Below are 10,832 nucleotides of genomic sequence, written 5' to 3'. Positions count from 1 at the left end.
GTGGGGGACTCGATCCCAGGACCCCAGGATCATGACCTGAGCCAAAGGCAGGGTACATCAACCACTGAACCACCCAGGTGTCCTATTATGAAGATTTCAAACATGCAAAGAAGTAAAAAGAATATTATAATTAATATAATTATACCTATTACTTAGATTTAAACAATTCTTGTCAAGTTAGTTCTCTCTCTTTTTCTTTTTGCTGAGAAATAATAAATTCCAGAATTTATCCTATCTCATCCCTTAAAAAACTCAGCCTGTATGTCTTTTTTTTAACAAGATTTTATTTATTTATTTATTTATTTATTTATTTATTATTTGAGAGGATGTTGAGTGAGTGAGAGAGAGAACATGAGCAAGGGGAAAGAGGCAGAAGGAGAAGTAGGCTCCCTGCTGAGCAGGGAGCCCTATGCGCCCCGGGGATTCCAGGATCATGACCTGGGCCAAAGGCAGAACGCTTAACCAGCTGAGCTTCTTGAGGTGCCCCAGCCTGTATCTCTTAAAAATGTTTTTTTCGATAACCACAATACTATACCCATTATTATATCTAACAAAATTAATATTAGTTTCCTTCATATCAGCTAAGATCCAGGCCATAGTCAAATGTCCCTCATTGTCCTAAACAAATCTCTCATAGTCACTTATTGCTTGAACCAGAATCAGCTCAAGGACCATGCATCTCATTTGTCTCTTAAATCTCTCTTGCTGGTTCCCTCCCTCTTCTCCTGCCTGGACAGGGACCAGAGTGGTAGCCCCATAGGACATCTATTCTAGATTGAATTTCTGCTTCCTTGTGGTGGGGTTGCCATGTTCCCCTAGCCCCTGTGTTACCTGGGGACTGATAGGTCCGAAAGGCTTAGGCTGGTCCCAGCCTCGGGACTCTAGGTCTCTGCTTGAACAACCAAGATGGGGCACCTGGATGGTTCAGTGGTTGAGCGGCTGCCTTTTGCTTGGGTCATGATCCCAGGGTCCTGGGATCAAGTCCCACATTGGGCTCCCTGCAGGGAGCCTGCTTCTCCCTCTGTCTGTGTCTCTGCCTCTCTCTGTGTCTCTCGTGAATAAATAAAATCTTAAAAAAAAAAAAGAAAAAACAAAAACAAGATGATGCCAAGATGGGAAGGAGGAGGTGAGGAAGGTGAACTTGGTTTCTGGGATATGCAGCTTGTAGGGTGTACCAAGGACCCCCAGGACTCCACTCAGGTTTTGCTCCTGGAGATGGTCTTGCAGGTAGTTAAGCTAACAGATCCGGCTGGGCTTCCCGGGACAGGAGAGTGAGAAGCAAATGGGAGACCCAGTATCAAGGGAGTTAAGCGGAGGAAGAGGAGCATGGCTCACAGCCCAGGAGGCACCCAGAGGGTGAGGAGGGAGAGGCCTGTAAGGACTAAGTCCTGAGGAGAGTCAGACCCTCCAAGGACCACTGCTGTCATCAAAGGAGTTGTAGGACCCCCGGGCAGTGGGCTGGACGTCAGAAGCAGGACGGCAGACCACACACACACACCTTCAACAGGTGGGCTCCGGAAAGGAGGCAGGATGAGCTGGGTCCAGGAGCACACATTTTCTTTTTAAGATGGAGAGACCTGGAATTTGTTGCCACGCCAAAGGGCCTGCAGCCATCAAGTGGGAGGGTTAGTGAGAGGTTTGTGGAGAGGCAGCTTCTGAGCAAGAGGCAGTGGGATCCTCAGGGGCCCATATTCGGGAGGCCCTCTTGGACTGGGGAAACCTGGTCCTCCAGTGGGGAAGTGAGGAGGTGCGGTGGGTTACAGGTGCAGACACATTTGGAGGGACAGGCCCCTGTCACATCTCTCTCCCCCTCGGTTGGCCTCACGATGACAGCCTTTGCCAGCCAGCAGTTTCCTTGACAGACGGTTTCTGATTCCTCCTGGGCGTCAGCCAGCCTTATCCAGAGCACAGAGCATGTGAGTGGCAAAGGGGCTCCACCCCTACCCCACCTACCCTGAGGAGCAGGCCAAGCACACAGTCCCATGAGGTCACCAAGAGGCTGAGGGCAGAGTCCAGAGCCGAGGGCACTCAATCGAAACCCAGAACCAAAAAACGGAAGTGTCACCCCGCTTTCTTTCCCACGTCCCTGAGTGTAGAGTGTAGGGTGTAGGATCCCGGGGGCGGCTTGACGCCTCCACAGAAGCCAGCCCTGGGAGCGGGGAGAGAATGACAGCACCATTCTATGGATAAAGAAACAGAGGCGCAGAGATTCAAGGGGCTGCCCGGGGAGAAGCTAGGGCACCAGCGACACAAGAAGCCATTTCTCTGAATCCTGCGTCATTCTCCCCGCCCCCTTTAATCAATGATGATGCCTCTGCTCTAAACCCCACAGAGGAACCTGACCTCGGGCTACTGTGTTCGTCGCAGGCTACAGGCCGAGCAGTAAGGTTACACTGAGCCTCACCTGGGCTTTAGTACAAAACGAGGGGTCTGAGCCCCGGCCCAAACCTGTTACACCAGACTCTGGGGACAGCTCCAGGCGTGGTTCCCTCCGTTCTGAGGGGGACCCCCCAGTTCCCCCACTGCACATCAGTGGACTTGTGGCTCAGGGCTGGGGGTGGGGTACAGTGAGGCCCGGACTCCGTCCTGGAGATGGCGTGCTCAGGGAAGGAAGGACCGCCAGCTCTGGGCACCCTGCAAGGCTCCCTGAGGCAAAGATCACAACCCATCCTCCACTCTCCCTCCGCTCAGCTCTGGAGGCACTGAAGTCAGCAAAGGAGGGTCCCGACCCGCGGCAGCCCCCCTGAGCCAGTCTCTGGGCTCCAGTCCACTGGTTTGCAGGCATTTCTTTTGCCTCTGGCTTCAGAGAGCTGATAGGATTTTTCTGGTTGCCACAAGCCTCCTGTGAGGGTTTTGGGGAGAGAAGGGGTGAGGACAGAGCAGCCGGCTTGTCTGTCCCCTCCTCCACCGTGTGCCTCTAGAGGGCAGGCCAGGTGTGAAGATGCGGTTGAGGGAGGAGGACACCACTGGGGAGCTGCTGTGGTCACACCCTCCTCTTGCTGAGGGGAAGCCTAGACTGGAAGCCTGAGGAAACCAAGCTCCTTGACCAAGAAGAGCAGGCCAGAGCTGTGTGGTTTGGCTCAGCCCCTGTGGTGGGGGGCCAGAGCCCCCTGGGAAGACCCAGGCCTGGGGGGCCCAGCTTCTACAGAGGAGGAACAGCACTGGGGCTGCCTTTTCGGTTGGGTCCCAGTCTCCTGTACTGTCACTCTTGGTTCCTGCCACAGGAAGACCTGCTCCCTAGTTCTCCAGCGGGGGCAGTGCTAAGGGCTCAGGTCCCCACACCCATGTCCTCTCTCTCCTTCCCCAGCTCCTGCCTGCTGCCAGCTCAGAGTTTCCGGCCTTTCCCATCTTCTGGGCCTGGCTCCATCTCTCCTGGTGACCTATTTTGCATGTGGCCCATGTCCCCCAGGGCGGGGGCAGTGGATGTGTCATGTGTGTGACAAGTGGGAGGACCCCAGGCCTCTCTGCCCTCAGTGTTCCAGGCTTCTGAGTCCCACCTGGGATGGGAGGGGAGCAATACAGGAGCTTGGAGGGCAGAGTAGGGCATGAATCCCTGGCTTGTTCTGGATGCGGTCTGCCCAAAGGGCCCACACTCCAAATCTACACCACGCCTGGCTCTCCTTGGGTGTCCCTGTCCTGGGCCCACAGTGGGTGCAGGGAAGGAGTGGTCTGGGGGGGCATGGGCAGGGGAGGAAGTAAGACCAGGGCTGGGGACAGGAGGGTTACTGAATGGAAGAGCAGGAGACAATGGGTCTGGGATCCCGGTGGAAGGTGGGGTCAGAGCCTGAAACAGGAGAGAGAACAGGCCCAGGGGAAGCTCTTGGTTGTGGGGTTGTGGAGAGGCTAGTCCCTGTCCCCTTCTCCGGGTCCTTAGAGAGTGGGGACGCAGGCATACTGTGCACGTATTAGACACCCAGGCGAGGGTGCATGCGTGCATCTTGGAGAGCGAACCGGGAGGGGGACAGGCTCAGGCAGTCAGGCGAGTGGACTGTGGTGTGGTCAGAATCCCTCCTGTCCTCTGTGAGGCTGCAGAACTCCAGACACTGACTCCATCTGATGCCACAGCTGCCCAGACCCCTTCCTCTTTGACCACGTTGCCCCCCCCCGCCCCGGCACCCCACACACAAGCTTCCTCTTCCCCATCGCCCTGGGCACTGGGGGGAGTTGAGGGCCACTCCATGTCCTGTCTACGCCAGCCTGGGGCCCCAGCACCCAACTGCCCCCTCTGCCCTCTCCCAGCTGTCTGGCCTCCCCTCCCCAACCTCGGTTTGGCGCCATCCTGCTCCCTGGCTGTATCTGCCCTGGGATTCAGACCTTGCCGGTGATCAGAGTATGGAGTAGGAAGGCCGGCGCTTCCCTGGACACATAGAAACACCCCCGACCTAAGACCCCCCCCCCACTTCACCCCACCCCCCTCCCCCCACAGCAGGCAGCCCTCTGTCTCAGGCAGCACTTCCGCAGCCCTGACAGGAAATGGGCTGGAGGCTCAGCCTCCCGCCATCTCAAAGCCACTTCTTGTTTCCTTGTTGCCTTGTGCCAGCCCTGGGGTTGTGCCCCTTGGCTCCACCCCTAAAGCCTGCCCAGGGCTTCGTCCCAGCAGCTCTGAGGGGACAGGATGGTGGACATGATTGCCAGGCTGACCAGGAGGCGGAGTCAGGCCCTGCGGGGACAGGTAGGGGGCCGTGGCATTTGGGGGCAAGCTCAGCCTCTGGTGGGGACGGCCGAGGGCTCTGGATCAAGGTGCCACTAGTGGGCCTCTGTTCTCTGGCCCTCTCAGGGGCTGGCTGAGCGGAGCTTCGGAGCAGACATCTCTCAGACTTTGGGGACTCCTCCCTGCTTTCCTCTTCCCTTTGCCAAGGCCTTCACCTGCCTGGGAGGGGCTGCAGGGGGACCCTGAGAGATGGTGATCAGCGCAGGGACAGAGGCAGGCCTGCCACCTGCTTGTGGGCAAGGGGAGGGCTGCGGGGCTGGGCAGCTGGGCGTGGTGAGAGCCAGAGCCCCTCTTGCCGCTGAGGTAGGAGACCACTTCCCCTTTCCTACTGTTGTCCCCCGTGTCTCTGTTGTGATTGGGATCTGGGCCCCGAGAGCTGTTGGTGCCTAGTCAGGGCCCCACTGATGGGCTGTCACTGGGTGTTGCCTGGACCTCCAGGAGTCGTGGGCAGGGTGGCAGACCCTGCTCTAACCTGCACGAGCTTCCCCTTGAAGGCCAGAGGGCACAGGGGGACTGGCCCTGCCTGGCTTCCAGTCTGATCCTGGCTTTATCCTAGCACTGGAGGGCTCTACAGGGAGAAAGTTCTAGAGTTTGAAGGGGCCTCAGGGCCGCTGCGTGTGGTCCAGCTCCCACCACAGGGCTGTAGCATCACTGACAGGGGGTTGGACTTTGCCTGCTCACGTCCAGTGAAAGCCCCTTCCTACCTCCTGAAGCAGCCTGTGTCTCTGGGGCAGCCCCTCCCAGGGGCCCTGCCCTGCCCCCATTTGGCCTCTGGTCTGCAGCCTGGAGCCCCACAGTGCGATTCTGCATCTTCTCTTCCTCTGACAGCCCCCTCATGCTGAGAGCCTAAACATCCAGCTCCTAGGTCTCACCTCTGTACCCACTAGGGCACTTCGTGTGAGATCCCCATCACCCTGGCCAGCCTGGGACTCCCCATGGACTCACAGCCAAAACTAGCAGCCTGCAGGTGGAAATCCCCGCTCCATAGAGCCTGGCTCCTTCCTCAGCTCATCTATGCCCCACATGACCTCCCAGCCCCTGTCCCAAGGAGGGGAAGGTGCCTGCCTCAGCAGGTCCAGCTGGGGCAGGTGGGAGATGTGTCTGGTCACCCACCTTCCTCTGTCCACTGCCTCCATCCTGGTCTCCCAAAGAGACTCCTGTGCTGAACCCCCACTCCCAGGAAGTCCTTGTCCAAAGCTAACTTGAGTCTCCTGTGGTGTCAGGTGTGTTTGTTTGTTGTTTGCTGCTGAAATGTGGCTTGGAATTGGCTTTTGTACTCAAGCAATAAGTACTTTTGGTGGATTGGATGTGTGCTTCAGGGCATTGGGCCAGCAGCTAGAGGGCAACTGGGGTCAAGTACATCATCCTGGGTCCCCTGCTCAAAAACAAAACCCCGCCTTTGGGGTCAGAGGAGGTAGGCAGATGAGTGGACAACCCAAGGCGGAATGCTGCCGGGCCCGAACAGAGGGATGAACAGCATGTCCGTGCACCAGACGTCTCTCCTGAGGGAGAAGGCCTCTCCCGGAGGCTTGGAGCAGAGCACCAGCAGAGGAGCAGGATCTGGGTAGGCAGGTATGAGAGCAGAGAGTTCCAGGCTGAAGGACCCACTGGAGCAAAGGTGCAGAGATAGGAGGTGGCTTTGTGTTTGCGGGAGGGTCCATGGGCCGGTGTGGGTGGAATATGGGATGGCTGCGGTGGACAGAGAGAAAGGAGAAGTGGGGTGGGGGGTTCTGTCTCAGCCACACAAGCGCTTGCAGGGTGAGGGAGAGGAGTGAGGATCTGGTGTATCCAGCTCCTCCTGTTCCCTCCATGCCTGGGACCTGCCCCTGATGATCTAAAACTCTACCACTGCTTTTCTGACACTTTGTCTCCTGCTAGCAGTAACTACCACGGACAACGTGCTGTGCTGTGCATTTCACTTCTCACCCTGCTCATCTCCCTCCCTGCTCCCTGACCATTTACACAGGCTGCCCAGTAGGGATGTGGGTCCCTTTGTTCACTGCTTGCGTTCCCCAGTGCCTAGAACAGTGCGTGCACCGGACAGGTGAATCTTTGTGGGACAAACGAGTGTGTTTTTAGGCGCCTTCCTAAGGCCCAGGGAGATGCCACCTTGACATGACCGGCTTCCCCTCTTGGGAAGTTTACAGCTTAGTGAAGGCATCACAGGCAGTTCTGTGATTTAAAAAGGTGGGGCGGGGGGGGAGGGTGATTGTACAAAATTTTGAGAAAAGTTTAAAGAATAAATAAATAAATAAATACCCCATCCCCATAACTATACTGCCCAGAGGAGATAACTATCTCTGTTAGCATTTTGGAGGGTTTCTAAAAACACAGATTTGAAACTATATACTTGCTCCCCATGTCGAAGTCTGCATTTCCCCCGTAGCATTAGATCATCCTAGAAACAGTCTTAATCTTCTGGTGCTCTTCTGCTGCCTGGGGTTTAAGAGTGTCCTTATCTATCCCTCTGGCCAGCTGAGGGTGCTAGGCGATGGTGGGCACGCCAGAGGAATCTCAGGAAAGGTCTTGACCCTGACACCTGAGCTGAGTCCTGAAGAAGGAATTGGAGTGGGCCAGGTGAAAAAAGGGGTGGGGATGGGCCTAGGCACTCTGAAAGATCCAGGCCCATAAAAGATATACAGCAGGGAGGGTGGAGCCTCCAGCAGCCCCAGGCTACTAGAGCATAAAGTTCAAGGCAGGGGGCCAGGAATGGCAGGAAATAAAGTAGACAGAGAGGCGACAGGCCCCTCCGGTGCCCTGTTAAAGGCGTAGACTTTGCCCCGCAGGCCGCAAGGAGCAGTGGGGTGTTGAGCATGACCAGAGGTATGTTGTGTGTGGCCGGACCCTCCAGCCCACCTCGCTTTCCTTTGGAGGGCACGAGGGGCTCCTCTTTCCTAGCTCCTCCTTCCTTCCTCCCATCTGGCTTGCCTCTCTCCCTTCTCTGCAGTTGATCCTGAGGTCTGCAAAAACCACATTCAGGAAGTTTCAGTCCCAGATCAGAGGTGGTACGGATTCCAGTCCCAGAGATTTCAGGGACAGGAAGGAAGGAGGGGTGGGGGCTGTAGAGTGCAGCAGGGCCCTGCCCCTCTGTGACCTGAATGGGGAGGAAAAGGAATGGGGCCCAGGCCATTTCTCTATTCCTGCCCAACCTCTGATTGGCCCCCTGGAGTGCACAGTGAGTGCGCAGCTGGGAGAACTCAAGATATCGATATTTTATTATTGCTAATAAATAATGTAAGTGCCCTACGCATCTGGGACATTTCATATTTGATAATGCCCCTTCACGAATATTTCCTCATTCTCTCTTCACTACAATTTCCGGAGCGGGCAGGGCAGACATTGTGCAGCGGCGGGACTGAAGCAGGGGGTACTCCAACTTGCCCAAGGTCGCCCAGGTGGGAAGTGGCTGGGTCGGGACTGGGTGACCCCGGAGCTGCCCTGACGGTCACGCCTCCTTCCTGCTCCCACAGGTGGACGACCCCCCGGAGCCCGTGTACGAGAACGTCGAGAGGCAGCCCCTGCCCACGTCACCCGGCACCGCCTCGGTCCCCCGCCCCCCCGCATGGGAGACGCACAGGGACGCGGGCAGCGGGCGCCGCTACTACTACAACCCAGACACGGGCGTGACCACCTGGGAGTCGCCCTTCGAGGCCTCTGAGGGCGCCGCCAGCCCAGCCACCTCTCCGGCCTCGGTGGGCAGCCGCGAGAGCCTCGAGACAGACTGGGGCCAGTATTGGGATGAGGAGAGCCGCAGGGTGTTCTTCTACAACCCGCTGACGGGCGAGGCCGTCTGGGAGGACGAGCCGGAGGACGAGCCCGAGGACGAGCCCGAGGACGAGCCCGAGGACGCGCTGGAGGACATGCAGCCAGGCCTGAGCCCACTGGACCCCGGGGACCGCAGGGTGAGGGGGCGGGGCCTGGCCCGGGTGGGCGGAGTGACTGAGGCTTCAGGCCCCGCCTCCTGCCCCGCCCCGGGAATGAGGGTGAGGGGCGGGGCCTGGCCGGGGGGGGGCGGGGTGACTGAGGCCTCGGACCCCGCCTCCTGCCCCCGCCCCCGGGAATAAGGGAGAGGGGCGGGGCCGGGGAAGGGTTGGAGGGGGGGCGGGGTGACTGAGGCCTCGGACCCCGCCTCCTGCCCCTCCCCGGGAATGAGGGAGAGGGGCGGGGCCGGGCCGGGGGGGGGGGGTTGGAGGGGGGGCGGGGTGACTGAGGCCTCGGACCCCGCCTCCTGCCCCTCCCCGGGAATGAGGGTGAGGGGCGGGGCCTGGCCGGGGGGGCGGGGTGACTGAGGCCTCGGACCCCGCCTCCTGCCCCCGCCCCCCGGGAATGAGGGAGAGGGGCGGGGCCGGGCCGGGGGGGGGGGGGTTGGAGGGGGGGCGGGGTGACTGAGGCCTCAGACCCCGCCTCCTGCCCCCGCCCCCCGGGAATGAGGGTGAGGCGCGGGGCGGGGGGGGGGGGGGGGAGGGGTGCGGGGGGTGCGGGTGACTCAGGCCTCAGGCCCCGCCTCCTGCACCCCGCAGTCCCCTGGACTGCTATAGAGGGGCGTGGCCTGGTATGAAAGGGCAGGGCCCAGGGTCCCTACTGGCTCGGAGAGCGTCTGACTCTGTCTCTCCTGCTCCTTGCAGCCCCCTACCCCTGAAACGGACTACCCCGAGTCGCTGACCAGTTACCCCGAGGAGGACTACTCCCCCGTGGGCTCTTTGAGTGAGCCTCGGCCCACCTCTCCGTTGGCCGCGCCCCCGGGCTGGTCTTGCCATGTGAGCCCCGAGGGCCAGACACTCTACACCAACCACTACACCCAAGAGCAGGTATGGGCAGCGGGCAGATGTGCCCGGACAGCCCCCCGGTCACTCCTCCACCTCGTCCTCACTAGTAGTTCCAGTAGTTCCCCTTAACACCATAAACCGCAGCTCCTGGGCCGGTAGCCTGCACCTGACCCTCCAAACTCCTTGGGGCTGAATTGGGCTCTGGTACAGGGGGAAACTTTGCCTGCCTCCCATGAGGTGGGCTGAGAGCCCTGACCATCCTTCTTCCCACAGTGGGTGCGGTTGAAGGACCAACATGGGAAGCCCTACTTCTACAACCCAGAAGACACCTCAGTTCAGTGGGAGCTGCCCCAGGTAACCAGCTGGGATAGGGAGAGCCTTGGGGAGAGAGGAGGGGATTATAGATGACGTCTCTCTCTCCTCAGGTTCCTGTCCCTGCCCCTCGAAGCATCTGCAGATCCAACCAGGACAGTGAGACCCCAGCCCAGGCCAGCCCCCCTGAGGAGAAGGGAAGGGAAGGAGCTCGTAGGCCTTGGCAGGACCCCCACAGAAGACACAGGGGCTTCCTGAAGGCTGTGGGGGCCGGGACAGACTTGGGCATGTCTCCCCCACAGGCCCCAGCGACTAGCCTGGGCCTGGGTCTGGGTCATCCCCCACCCCCCAGGGATGCGTGAGGTTGGGAACTGGGAGAAAATCTCTCCTCCTGGGCTGAGAACTGGCACCCCACCTGCACCAGCGGCAAGGAGGGTTCAGTGGTGACTCAGGCCCAGCCTGTAAGGAGTTGCTGGCTGTGGAGGAGACTAGCCTCTGCCCCCTTGTGGCCCAGCCCCTTAACTGCCTCCTCTTTCCCCTTGGCTTTCTAAGATCAAGACTCTGGACAAGGCCGGTGTGCTTCATCGCACCAAGACGGTGGACAAGGGGAAGCGGCTCCGGTAAGAGGCGGCTGCACCCAGACCACGGCAGAGTGGGCCTTAACGATGACATTTACCGAGCCCCTCCCGGCTCTTGTTAATCCTTATAGCAGCTTGCTAAGAAGTCGCATGAGGACACTGAGGCACCTAGAGATAGTAACTTGCCCAGGGTCCCTTGGCTACCAAGTGTTAGAATTGGGAGTCCAGCCCTCACCGTTGGATGGCCCAAGTTGAGCTGTGTTCTTAAGCTCTGTGCCCTGCTCCTGGGGGTGGAAGGGGGCCTCAGCTCAGGGCCAAATGCAAGCCCAGCCCCCCACCCCCCCACTTCCCTACCTCCACCTAGGAAGAAGCACTGGAGTGCCTCCTGGACGGTGCTGGAGGGTGGCGTCCTGACATTCTTCAAGGACTCGAAGGCCTCAGCTGCAGGCGGCCTGGTAAGGCCCA

The sequence above is a fragment of the Canis lupus genome, chromosome 9, assembly GCF_003254725.2.
Source record: "Canis lupus dingo isolate Sandy chromosome 9, ASM325472v2, whole genome shotgun sequence".
Classification (NCBI taxonomy): domain Eukaryota; kingdom Metazoa; phylum Chordata; class Mammalia; order Carnivora; family Canidae; genus Canis; species Canis lupus.
The sequence above is the reverse complement of the archived record's forward strand: the minus strand, read 5'-3'. Positions refer to the sequence as shown.